Below are 12,002 nucleotides of genomic sequence, written 5' to 3'. Positions count from 1 at the left end.
TTTCTTTCTTTTTTCTTATTCTCTATCCCCTTATTTTCTCAAATTTTTTCGCCCTTTTTCTCTCTATTTCTTTCTCTTCTTTTCTCCTTTTTTCGTCATTTTTCTTCTTCTTTTTTCTCTTCCTTATTCTTTCATTCCTTCCCTTTTCTATTTCACTGCCTCTTGAGGACTGGTCTTTCTATATAATAATTATTATATATATACATTTTCCCACATATTCTTAGGTCTTTGGGATATAGACCTACCCAGTTAACCTCGGGTCAGTGGCTGAGTGAGCTACACAATTCTTTATTTCAATATTCATACAAACATGCTGACAATTTAAACATGTGAAAATGGCGGCATTTTTAACAGGCGTCTCGAGTGGCAATGTTACAATAAAAACTTGAAATAAAAGACTAGTATCACATTTGCAGAGTTATATAAACAATATTACAATTTCTAGTTATGAAATCTGAGGAATCTTGAGCGTTGTGGAGGCTTCCGTGGTCTGGATGCATGACGTAAACAGAGAAAGGGCCAATGCGCCTGCGCGATCTCAGGAAGATAGGGCGGCTGCACTGAACAGATAGAGCACCGGCAGCCTCCAGTCATCTGCTCATGCACCAGTCCTTGGAGCCCTGATGTTGTTGTCTGCGCCTGCACTGCAGATAACCATCCCATCAAAACAGGGCACTGACAGCTGTCAGTTCATGTGCCGCTGACGGGGGCACTGCCGTATGTGGGTGGAACATGAAAGGGCATAAGTGTATCACTCACGGTAGTAGTGGTTCTGCTGTACCTGTGTGGAAGATGACATGGGCCATACCAGGGAGTGGAGTCTAAGGCGGCACCCAGGTCGCAACCCCTGGTACGACTCGTCAACACAGGTTGCTGAGATGTAACGCAGCACAGAAACGATATGGCAACTCAATGTCAGTATAGCAGGACAGGGCAGGCGGGGTCAGGTGCGTGGTCAGGAACATAGCAGAAGGTCAGGAGCCAGGTCAGGTCATGGAGCAGAAGATCAGAGCAGGGCAGGGCAAACACAATAACGCATTCTCATTAGGCAAACAAAGATCCGGCAAGGAGTGATGAGAGGTGCAGGTACCTATATTATAGACACAGGTGCAAAAGATAATTAAGGGTGCTCTGGCCCTTTAAATCGCATAACGTCGGCGGCGATGAGCATGCAGAGAGGAGCCGGACACAGCGTGGGGTAAGGAGATGCCCGGGGCTCGCATGCGGGCGCGTCCCGCACAGCGAGTCCCGGAGCCGCTGGTGACAGGAGGAGGGGAGCGCTCACGGTCAGAATGAGTGACCAGAGCGCTGCCCGTAACAATAATATGCCGGGCTCATAGAATGGGGTGTAATTACTAATAGAAAAAAAAGAGGAAACAGACAGACCTCTAGGTTATATATATATAATGTAAAAAAAATAGAATGAATGGGTGATGTGGTGAATATGTGAGAGGTGAAGAGATATCAAAGTGTATAATTTAAATGTATAATTAGAAAAGCTGGTTTAAACAAGTATGTTAAAATGTATCAATATTAAAATATTTCATAATGTATAAGTCCAAGCAGGGCCTTATGGACTGTAAACGGACTGTAAACATAAATTTTACAATTAAAAAACAGGTATAAGTAGATAGGAATAATAGTACAATAAAATCATTTATAGTTAATACTGCCACCCGTAAGTTGGTTGGAAAAGCCGTTAAATGAATCCAAGGTATCAGTAGTATTAGGCAGATAGTGGATAGTTCAATAGTTAGTAGCACATCCAGTTCTGTTACATGCTGCCTATACCTTTGGGGAGGGGGGTTAACTCTGCTGCCTATACCTACAGGGAAGGGGGAGTTAACTCTGTTGCCTATACCTGCAGGGAAGGGGGTGTGCCAGTGAAAGCGTTTAGTGTTGTCCAAAGCCTGTGTTTCCAGATCTTCTGCTATCCACATTGACTACGAACCTTGCCGCCTGCCCTGACCTTCTGCTACGTCTGACCTTGCCTCTGCCTAGTCCTTCTGTCCCACGCCTTCTCAGCAGTCAGCGAGGTTGAGCCGTTGCCTGTGTATACGACCTGGTTGCTACCGCCGCAGCAAGACCATCCCGCTTTGCGGCGGGCTCTGGTGAATACCAGTAGCATCTTAGAACCGGTCCACCGACACGGTCCACGCCAATCCCTCGCTGACACAGAGGATCCACATCCAGTTAGCCGAATCGTGACAGTATATCCGGCCATGGATCCCGCTGAGGCCGTGGCCTGCTTGGACTCTGGTGCTTCTGGAAATTTTATTCTGGACTCTTTGGTGAATAAATTCTGCATCCCGGTGACCCGTCTCGTCAAGCCGCTCTACATTTCTTCGGTCAACGGAGTGAAGTTGGACTGTACTGTGCGTTACCGCACAGAACCCCTCTTAATGTTCATTGGACCCCATCACGAAAAGATCGAATTGTTCGTCCTTCCCAACTGTACCTCTGAAGTCCTCCTCTGTCTGCCATGGCTCCAGCATCATTCTCCCACCCTTGACTGGACCACCGGGGAGATCAAGAATTGGGGTTCTGCTTGCCTTAAGAAATGCCTCACCTCTGCTCCCAGTCCCATCTGTCGGGCCTCAGTGTCTCCTCATGTGCCTGGTCTCCCCAAGACCTATCGGGACTGTGCCGTGCCTCCTCATAGCCCCCGTCCTGGGGACACCCTGCCCCGTGCCAAGCTTCACCCTCTGCCCTCCCTCCCCATTCCCACTCCTGCTGTACTGCCTGCCTTTGTGGAAACCCTACAATCGCTCCCAGTGTCCTCGTCCCATGTGAAGCAATTGCCAGACAAAAAAAGGGGGAGACCTAAGGGGGGGGGTACTGTTACGCCGAGCGCTCCGGGTCCCTGCTCCTCCCCGGAGCGCTCGCGGCATTCCTCTCTCTGCAGCGCCCTGGTCAGACCCGCTGACCGGGAGCGCTGCACTGACATTGCCGGCGAGGATGTGATTTGCATAGCGAATCGCATCCCAAGTCACTTACCTGTCCCGGCCTCCGGCTGTCATGTCCTGGCGCACGCGGCTCCGCTCCTTAGGGCGCGCGCGCGCCAGCTCTCTAAGATTTAAAGGGCCAGTGCACCAATGATTGGTGCCTGGCCCAATTAGCCTAATTAGCTTCCACCTGCTCCCTGGCTATAATACCTCACTTCCCCTGCACTCCCTTGCCGGATCTTGTTGCCTTGTGCCAGTGAAAGCGTTTAGTGTTGTCCAAAGCCTGTGTTTCCAGATCTTCTGCTATCCACATTGACTACGAACCTTGCCGCCTGCCCCGACCTTCTGCTACGTCTGACCTTGCCTCTGCCTAGTCCTTCTGTCCCACGCCTTCTCAGCAGTCAGCGAGGTTGAGCCATTGCCGGTGGATAAGACCTGGTTGCTACCGCCGCAGCAAGACCATCCCGCTTTGCGGCGGGCTCTGGTGAATACCAGTAGCATCTTAGAACCGGTCCACCGACACGGTCCACGCCAATCCCTCGCTGACACAGAGGATCCACATCCAGTTAGCCGAATCGTGACACCTACATACCCAGCTACCTAACTATGTACATGTCTGGCCTTTATACATGGCTGCCTAACTACCTAGCTAGCCCTCTACCTATCTGGCTTGTCACCTACCTACATATCTGGCTTCCTGATATACCTACATAGTTACCTATTTACCTAGCTACCTACCTACTGGCCCTTTTACTGTGCAGGACACCAAGGAAGGCATTATTACAGTTTGTGGGCCGATTGATGGAATGATTGTGTAGAGGAGGGGAGGGCACTGGAAAAATGAGTCTGACATGTTTGTCCTGCAGATGTTAAGACATCCACATTTTGGTCTTATCCGGACAGAGAAGAAAAGGAAAGAGGACGCCGCTGATCAGAAAAGACGTAATTGTGAGTCCCAAAATGTAACTGTAATCACTTATATGGTGTACACATCCTGTGTACAGCTGTTATATACCGCCATATGGTCCTGTATATAATCACTTATATGGTGTACACATCCTGTGTACAGCTGTTATATACCGCCATATGGTCCTGTATATAATCACTTATATTGTATACAGATCCTTTACAGTATATTTGTCTGTGTATAGTGGTTTTATTCAGTACAGTATGATGGTAATATCCAGTTATTGTGTGGTGGTACATATTTACTCCTTGTATACCAGTATTATTGGTCATGCAAACTTACCTACATTAAAGTGTTTCTTACATGTATACATTTTTGTTTATTGTGTGTGGGATTTGGGTGGAATAGGGGCATGGCAGAAGATTGACGGGCTGAAGAGCCTAGCTGGGGCCCTTGCCTTTTTTTGGTCCGGGAGCCCCGAGTGTTGTCAGTCCACCACTGGTCCTATGAATATATAGTAATAGATAACCTGGTAAGGCTATGTGTGTGTCTAAACCCGAGATTATGTTAAAAATATGGTATCAGTTTTTAGTATTACTATTGGCCCATGACACTTGGATATTAAATACATGATATATACAATGTATAAAATCAATTCTACAAATTAGACTCAATCATAATAAGTGTTAAAGATATAGTAAAAATAAGAAAGATCACAATAATGATATAAGTTAATCAGATAAAAGGTACTAAGGTAACTATGTGGCATGGATACATAAATAGTTTGGCAGCCGCAAAGTAAAGATCGTCATATATGTATAGCTATACACCTATATGGTTATAAAAACTAGAATGTACTGGGTGCATATACATAAGTGCATGTACATACAGCGGAAGGTAAAACAGAGTGGGCATTTAAATGAGAAAAAATATGTGTATATACATGATTAACTAGTATTGTGAAGGGACTTATATTTAGCGGATAATGTTGATATCCTCATTAAGGCCAAGTGGATTCAAACTGTTCATTTTGTATATCCAGTATGACTGTAATTTCTCAAACCTATTGTGAGTATCGCTTGAAATATGTTCGATTGCTGTGAGAGAAAATTTGTTATTATGACTGGCGGCCGCATGTCTTGACACCCTGTGATTGATGAAGCCTCTTTGGACATTAGATTGATGCTTTTTCATTCTTGTACTAGTTGTTGTATCATTCGGCTGACCTATTGTAAATTACAGGGACACTCCAATAGGTAGATCACATAGGAGGTAGAACAATCAATTCTATTTTTAATGGAGAATGATTCCTTCGTGATATTGCTGGTGAAGGTGGTCTTGCCATTGATGATATTTTGGCAACACTTGCATGAACTAATTCCACATCTTTGTGGTAAGGTGGGATGTGGTGTTTGATGATTTTTTCTTCCCATTCAGACGACTGGGGGCCAGTGCATTTTTCACAGCCCTTCTAAAAGTAATCTGTGGTTTAGATGGAAACCTTTCCCTCAAAACAGGATCCTATGTGAGAATTCCTCAGTGATTGTTGAGTATATTGCAGACAACACTGTGTGAGGCAGAGTAGGTAGTTGGAAAGTTATGTTATGAAGGATTTTCGATCTTTTTTTTTTTCTTGTTTTGAAGTAATAGTATCCGGTTTCACAATTGGACCTTCTAAGGTTGATTGAAGGCTGTTTTTATCACTTTCTTGGGATATTCTTTCGCAGTCAGTCTTTTAAAGATGGTTTTGCTCTGGATTTTGAAATCCTTTATCCTGGTGCACTTTCTGCGGAGTCGATGAAATTTTCCATATGGAAGATTTCATTTCCATTTCTTAAAATGGCAGCTATCAAAGGATAACAGACTGTTGCAATCCACCTTTTTAAAGTATGTTTTTTGTGATGACTTGATTATCATTGTTTAGTTCTAAATTAAGCATTTGACACTCAGTGTCATATTAAATGTATTTTGATTTAAATACTCCGTAAATTATTTGAAGTCATTTTCAGACCCGACCCATATAAATAGAAGGTCGTCAATATAGTGTTTATAAAGTTTAATGCTCTTGGTCCACTTGGGTTGGTCATAGATTTATTCCTCTTCATATGCACCCATGTATAGGTTGGCAAATGCAGGGGCAAATCATGTGCCCATGGCCGTTCCCTGGACTTGTAATTACATTAGCTGTTCAAAAGATAAATAATTATGTTGGAGGATGAAGTAAATGCAATCACAGATTAAATGTTTTTGAATGTTGGGCATCAGCAGATCTTTATCCAAGACTTCTCTTATGGCTTTGAGACCCCCGTCATGTGCAATGTTTGAATACAATGCCGTTATGTCCAGAGGTTCCCATCGGTAGCTGGGTTGTCAATAGAATTTTTTAAGTATGGAAATAAGTGAATGAGTATCTTTAAAGTAGGATTTAAGAGTAATCAAATATTTTAGCAGTATAGTGTCCACATATTGTGACATATTACAGGTCATGAAGTTTATTCCCGAGATTATAGGTCATCCTGGGGGTGGGGGGGGGGGGAGTTCACACATTTGTGGACTTTAGGGAGATGGTAGAACAGAGCTGTTCTAGGGTTTTTCGCCAACATAAACTCTTTTTTCATTCTTACTAATAACTCCTTCTGCGAAAGCTCAGGAAATCAGTTCATCTCGTATCTTCTGGAATTCTATAGTCGGATTATATGTGAGTGTGTTGTAATAATGTTTATCCAGTGGGATCCTGAGTGCTTCTGTAGGACAATGCCGCCCCCTTTATCTGCACTTCTTATGATGATACTCTCATCCTCTGAAAGGGATGTTAGGGTGGCTTTTTCTTTTTTAGACAAATTCAATTTCTTTCTGTTGTTTTTATTTTCGCGATTTAGGTTCCTGAAGTCTGCGGCAACCATTTCAAAAACAGTTTTATCATAGTGTCTCCTAAGGTGAAGGGGATAAAAGCTTGATGGTGGTTTTAAATGGGTGGAGGTTGTATTGGAGACTAAGTCACCTTTGAAGTGGCCGGAGGAATTGCAGTGTTGTCTTGTGTGTCTGGTGAGGGTCAATTTCTGTACAAATTTATTTAGATCAACGTATAGTTCGAACTCGTTGATATCATTAGTAGGACAGAAAGAGAGGCCTCTGCTTAGTAGGCTCCATTCAGCTTCATTTAAAACATGTGAAGAGAGGTTGAAGATTTTGACATATTCTTTATTGCTGGAAATTTCATCTATTGTTGTACTTTGTTCTTTTTGGGTTTTGATAGAAGGGTGTCCTTTCTTTTTGCTCCCATTCCCTATGCAGCCTCTCTTGGTTTTTCTTTTTCTTTCTCTTTTTCGGTTTCTTTTCTCTTCTGTGATTTCGGACTGTAATAGTTCGTTATGAAGGTTGACATTGGATCCTTTTTATTGTGGGTTGGAGTAGTTGTGAGTGCTGTAGGCAGAGCTAGAAAAAAACGATGAGTGGGTAGTTATGCAGTTAGTAGTTGGGGTTTATTCACACTGTTCTGTTTGTGATGCCTCTAGCTGAAATGATGTTACTATTTCTGATTGTTGAGTATCACAGATACTGAGTAGTGAGTTGTCCAAAACATCCTCTCTGGGTGGTGAACGTAGCTCTACTGGAAGGCTATCCTTAAAGAAGGTGGGAGGGAGAGCCAATGAGGAATCATTGCCATCTCAAAAAGTTTAAATACAAGGGGGGAGGGGAGGTGAATAAAACTTAACTTTTAATTAATATGCTGTTAAGAAACATAGATAACCAAGTGCATGATAAATTCCCAAGGGATATTTATGGACATTTATCAACGGGTTTAGTCAGGTTTTCTTTACTATAATTGTTGCAAAATTGTCGCAACTGCGACTACGCAATTTTTCGTGCGACATTTTGACTGGAAAGCGAGAAAAGCAAGTTTTTTCAAAAATTAACTACGTAGTTATAATTTTAAAATGGACTACGGGTAGTCAGGTATTTATTAACTGCGACAGTCGCAACTGCGCAATAAAAGTCGCAACAGGGTTAAAAATTGACTAAATTTAGCTCAAACATGGAGCAGAAAAAGCTACTACCAAAGTAAAAAAGGAAAAATTGCTTACGTGAAAGAAAATTATCAACAGGCTGAAAGCAAAAAAAAAGTAAGGAAAAAATTACGAAAAAAAAGAATACGTGAAAGGTTGAATGACAACCTGGGTTTATGGGAGGGACCTGGGTGGTATAAATACCAGCACATGCAGGTTCATGTGCACGTTGGACGTCACGCTGTACGTCACGTGACGGGGGATCAGCTGACAAGCAGGAGTTCCGGTCTTTAGGGTAACGGTAAGCGGCCGGGGTGGCGATGTCCGCTGAAGCCCTCTCTCCGGAGGTAAGCCGGAGCACGGAGGGCACCCTCGGTCAGCCCCGGCCTCGGTTCCAGCGCCCCCAGTCTTTTTACCGGGGTCCTCGCCCCCTTTTCGCTCCCCGTGGCCAAAGCGGCGAGTTCGGCTTCTCTCCCCACTCGAGTGGTGCCACAGGGGGGGGGCTTGGCCCACTGCTGTCTCGGTGCCTGGCCGGTTCCTCACCTGGGTCTGCGCCGGGTCTCCTCCTCGCGTCCCGTGGCTCCGGGCGGCTTGACCGGCATCATCCTCGATTGCCAGGCTGCGTGGTGCGGGGGGGGACAGAGCCCGCGACCGTTACGGTACCCAGCCTGGTTCTTGGGCCAGGCTCTCCTCCTCCTCGCTCCCAGTCGATCCTGGCGGCGGGATCAGCGTCCTCCCCGCCGCCGGGTCATGTAGTGTGCCAGGGGGCTGAGCTAATAACTGGGCAATATTGGGCGGCAGGGTTAGCACACCGGCCTCCCAACAGACGGAGGACTGGCGGCAGCTCTTTATCATTTAAGGGCTCGGCTCCCCACGGCCACCGCGGTTCACAATGTTGTCCCCAGCTCAACTCCCCCCCCCCCTCCCCAGGTTTTCCCTGCCGAATTCAGGGTCACCTCGGACCATGTTTAGTAGTGGCTGACGGTTCACGTGGCGGCTATGCACTACAGCTTTTCACAATTTTGTGCCGTACAGTTACTCATAACATTCATACTGCACAGTCGCTCATAGAATCGCATACTGGAGGAACATATTGATATAGTTGGGGTCACTGAGACATGGCTGGACTCCTTGCATGACTGGGCTGTCAATCTGCAGGGGTTTACATTGTTTCGCAAGGATAGAATGAACAGAAAAGGTGGTGGAGTCTGTCTGTATGTAAGAAGTGGTATGAAAGTCAGTGTGAACGATGCCATAGTGTGTGATGATTCTGAGGATGTGGAATCATTGTGGGTAGAATTACAAAACGAGGGAAATACTGAAAAAATAGTATTTGGTGTAATCTACAGACCCCCTAATATCACTGAAGAGATAGAAGTTCGGCTTCATAAACAAATAGAGAGGGCCGCCCGGGCAGGTACAGTGGTAATAATGGGAGATTTTAACTATCCAGATATAGATTGGGGTCCGGGGTTGGCTAAAACTACAAAGGGGCGACAATTCCTAAATTTATTGCAGGATAATTTTATGGGCCAGTTTGTGGAGGACCCAACAAGAAGTGATGCCTTGTTGGATCTGATCATTTCCAACAACGCAGAGCTGGTTGGTAATGTAACTGTGCGGGAAAACCTTGGTAATAGCGACCACAATATAGTTACTTTTGACTTAAAATGTAGAAAACAAAGACAGGCGGGGAAGGCAAAAACATATAACTTTAAAAAGGCAAATTTCCCTGGGCTGAGGGCTGCACTACAGGACATAGACTGGGGGGAGGTGTTGTCAAATACTGATACAGAAGGTAAATGGGACAACTTTAAATCAACTCTAAATAACTATACAGCTAAATATATACCAAAGGGGAACAAATATAAACGATTAAAACTAAATCCTACATGGCTGACACATGATGTTAAAAGAGCAATAAACAACAAAAAAAAAAGCCTTAAAAAAATACAAATCTGATGGGTCAGCTATAACATTTAAACAGTACAAGGAGCTTAATAAAATCTGTAAAAATGTGATAAAAACAGCAAAAATTCAAAATGAGAGACAGGTGGCCAAAGAAAGCAAAACTAATCCTAAATATTTTTTTAGATATATACCGTATATACTCGAGTATAAGCCGACCCGAATATAAGCCGAGGCCCCTAATTTCACACCAAAAAAACAGGAAAAGTTATTGACTCGACTATAAGCCTAGGGTGGGAAATACATCATCCCCCCATGTCATCATCCAGACCCTCGTCATCATCCAGACCCCCATCATCATCACCGCCTGTCAATCCCTTCATCAGTGGTCTTCAACCTGCAGACCTCCAGATGTTGCAAAACGACAACTTCCAGCATGCCTGGACAGCCATCGGCTGTCCAGGCATGCTGGGAGTATTAGTTTTGAAACCTCTGGAGGTCCGCAGGTTGAAGCCCACTGCAGCCTTCGTCATCATCCCTCCCCTTCATCATCACCGCCTGTCAATCCCTTCATCAGTGGTCTTCAACCTCCAGACCTCAACATGTTGTAAAACTACAACTCCCAGCATGCCCGGACAGCCATCGGCTGTCCGGGCATGCTGGGAGTTGTAGTTTTGAAACCTCTGGAGGTCCGCAGGTTGAAGACCACTGACGAGGGATCCACAGGCGGAGAGTTCACTCGAGTATAAGCCGAGGGGGGCGTTTCCAGCACGAAAAATCGTGCTGAAAAACTCGGCTTATACTCGAGTATATACGGTAAATGCAAAAAAAACAAGGACAGAGCATGTAGGACCCCTTAATAATGATAATGGGGAGGTTGTCACAGGCGATCAAGAGAAGGCGGAGCTACTGAATGGGTTCTTTAGTTCTGTATACACTATGGAAGAAGGAGCTGACATTGGCCAGGTCAGTGCTGGTAACACATCATGTAATGTACTGAACTGGCTTAATGTAGAGATGGTACAAGGTAAGTTAAGTGATATAAATGTAAGCAAATCCCCAGGGCCGGATGGACTACACCCAAGAGTTCTTAGAGAGGTAAGTTCAGTAATATCTGTACCCCTGTTCATGATATTTAGAGATTCTCTGGTGTCTGGTATTGTGCCAAGGGACTGGCGCAAGGCGAATGTGGTGCCAATCTTCAAAAAGGGCTCTAGGTCTTCCCCAGGAAACTATAGACCGGTAAGTTTAACGTGCATTGTGGGTAAATTGTTTGAAGGACTTATAAGGGATTACATACAGGAATACATAGGGGATAATTGTATTATAAGTGATAGCCAGCATGGGTTTACTAAGGATAGAAGTTGTCAAACCAATCTAATTTGCTTTTATGAAGAGGTGAGTAGAAGCCTTGACAGAGGAATGGCTGTGGATATAGTGTTTCTGGATTTTGCTAAAGCGTTTGATACTGTCCCTCATAGACGTCTGACAGGTAAGTTAAGGTCTTTGGGTTTGGAAATTTTAGTTTGTAACTGGATTGAACACTGGCTCATGGATCGTACCCAGAGAGTGGTGGTCAATGATTCGTACTCTGATTGGTCCCCGGTTATTAGTGGTGTACCCCAAGGTTCAGTACTGGGACCGCTGTTGTTTAATTTATTTATCAATGATATAGAGGATGGTATTAACAGCTCTGTTTCTATCTTTGCAGATGACACCAAGCTTTGTAGCACAGTACAGTCTATAGAGGATGTGCATAAGTTACAAGATGACTTGGATAGACTAAGTGTCTGGGCATCCACTTGGCAAATGAGGTTCAATGTGGATAAATGTAAAGTTATGCATCTGGGTACTAATAACCTGCATGCATCGTATGTCTTAGGGGGGATTAAACTGGCAGAGTCACTGGTAGAGAAGGATCTGGGTGTACTTGTAGATCACAGACTACAGAATAGCATGCAATGTCAGGCTGCTGCTTCCAAAGCCGGCAGGATATTGTCATGTATCAAAAGAGGCATGGACTCAAGGGACAGGGACATAATACTCCCCCTTTATAAATCATTGGTACGGCCTTACCTGGAATATGCTGTTCAGTTTTGGGCACCTGTCCATAAAAGGGACACTGCGGAGTTGGAAAGGGTGCAGAGACGCGCGACTAAACTAATATGGGGCATGGAACATCTTAGCTATGAGGAGCGATTAAAGGAGTTACAATTGTTTAGTCTTGAGAAGAGA

The sequence above is a fragment of the Hyla sarda genome, chromosome 10 (genome assembly GCF_029499605.1).
Source record: "Hyla sarda isolate aHylSar1 chromosome 10, aHylSar1.hap1, whole genome shotgun sequence".
Classification (NCBI taxonomy): domain Eukaryota; kingdom Metazoa; phylum Chordata; class Amphibia; order Anura; family Hylidae; genus Hyla; species Hyla sarda.
The sequence above is the reverse complement of the archived record's forward strand: the minus strand, read 5'-3'. Positions refer to the sequence as shown.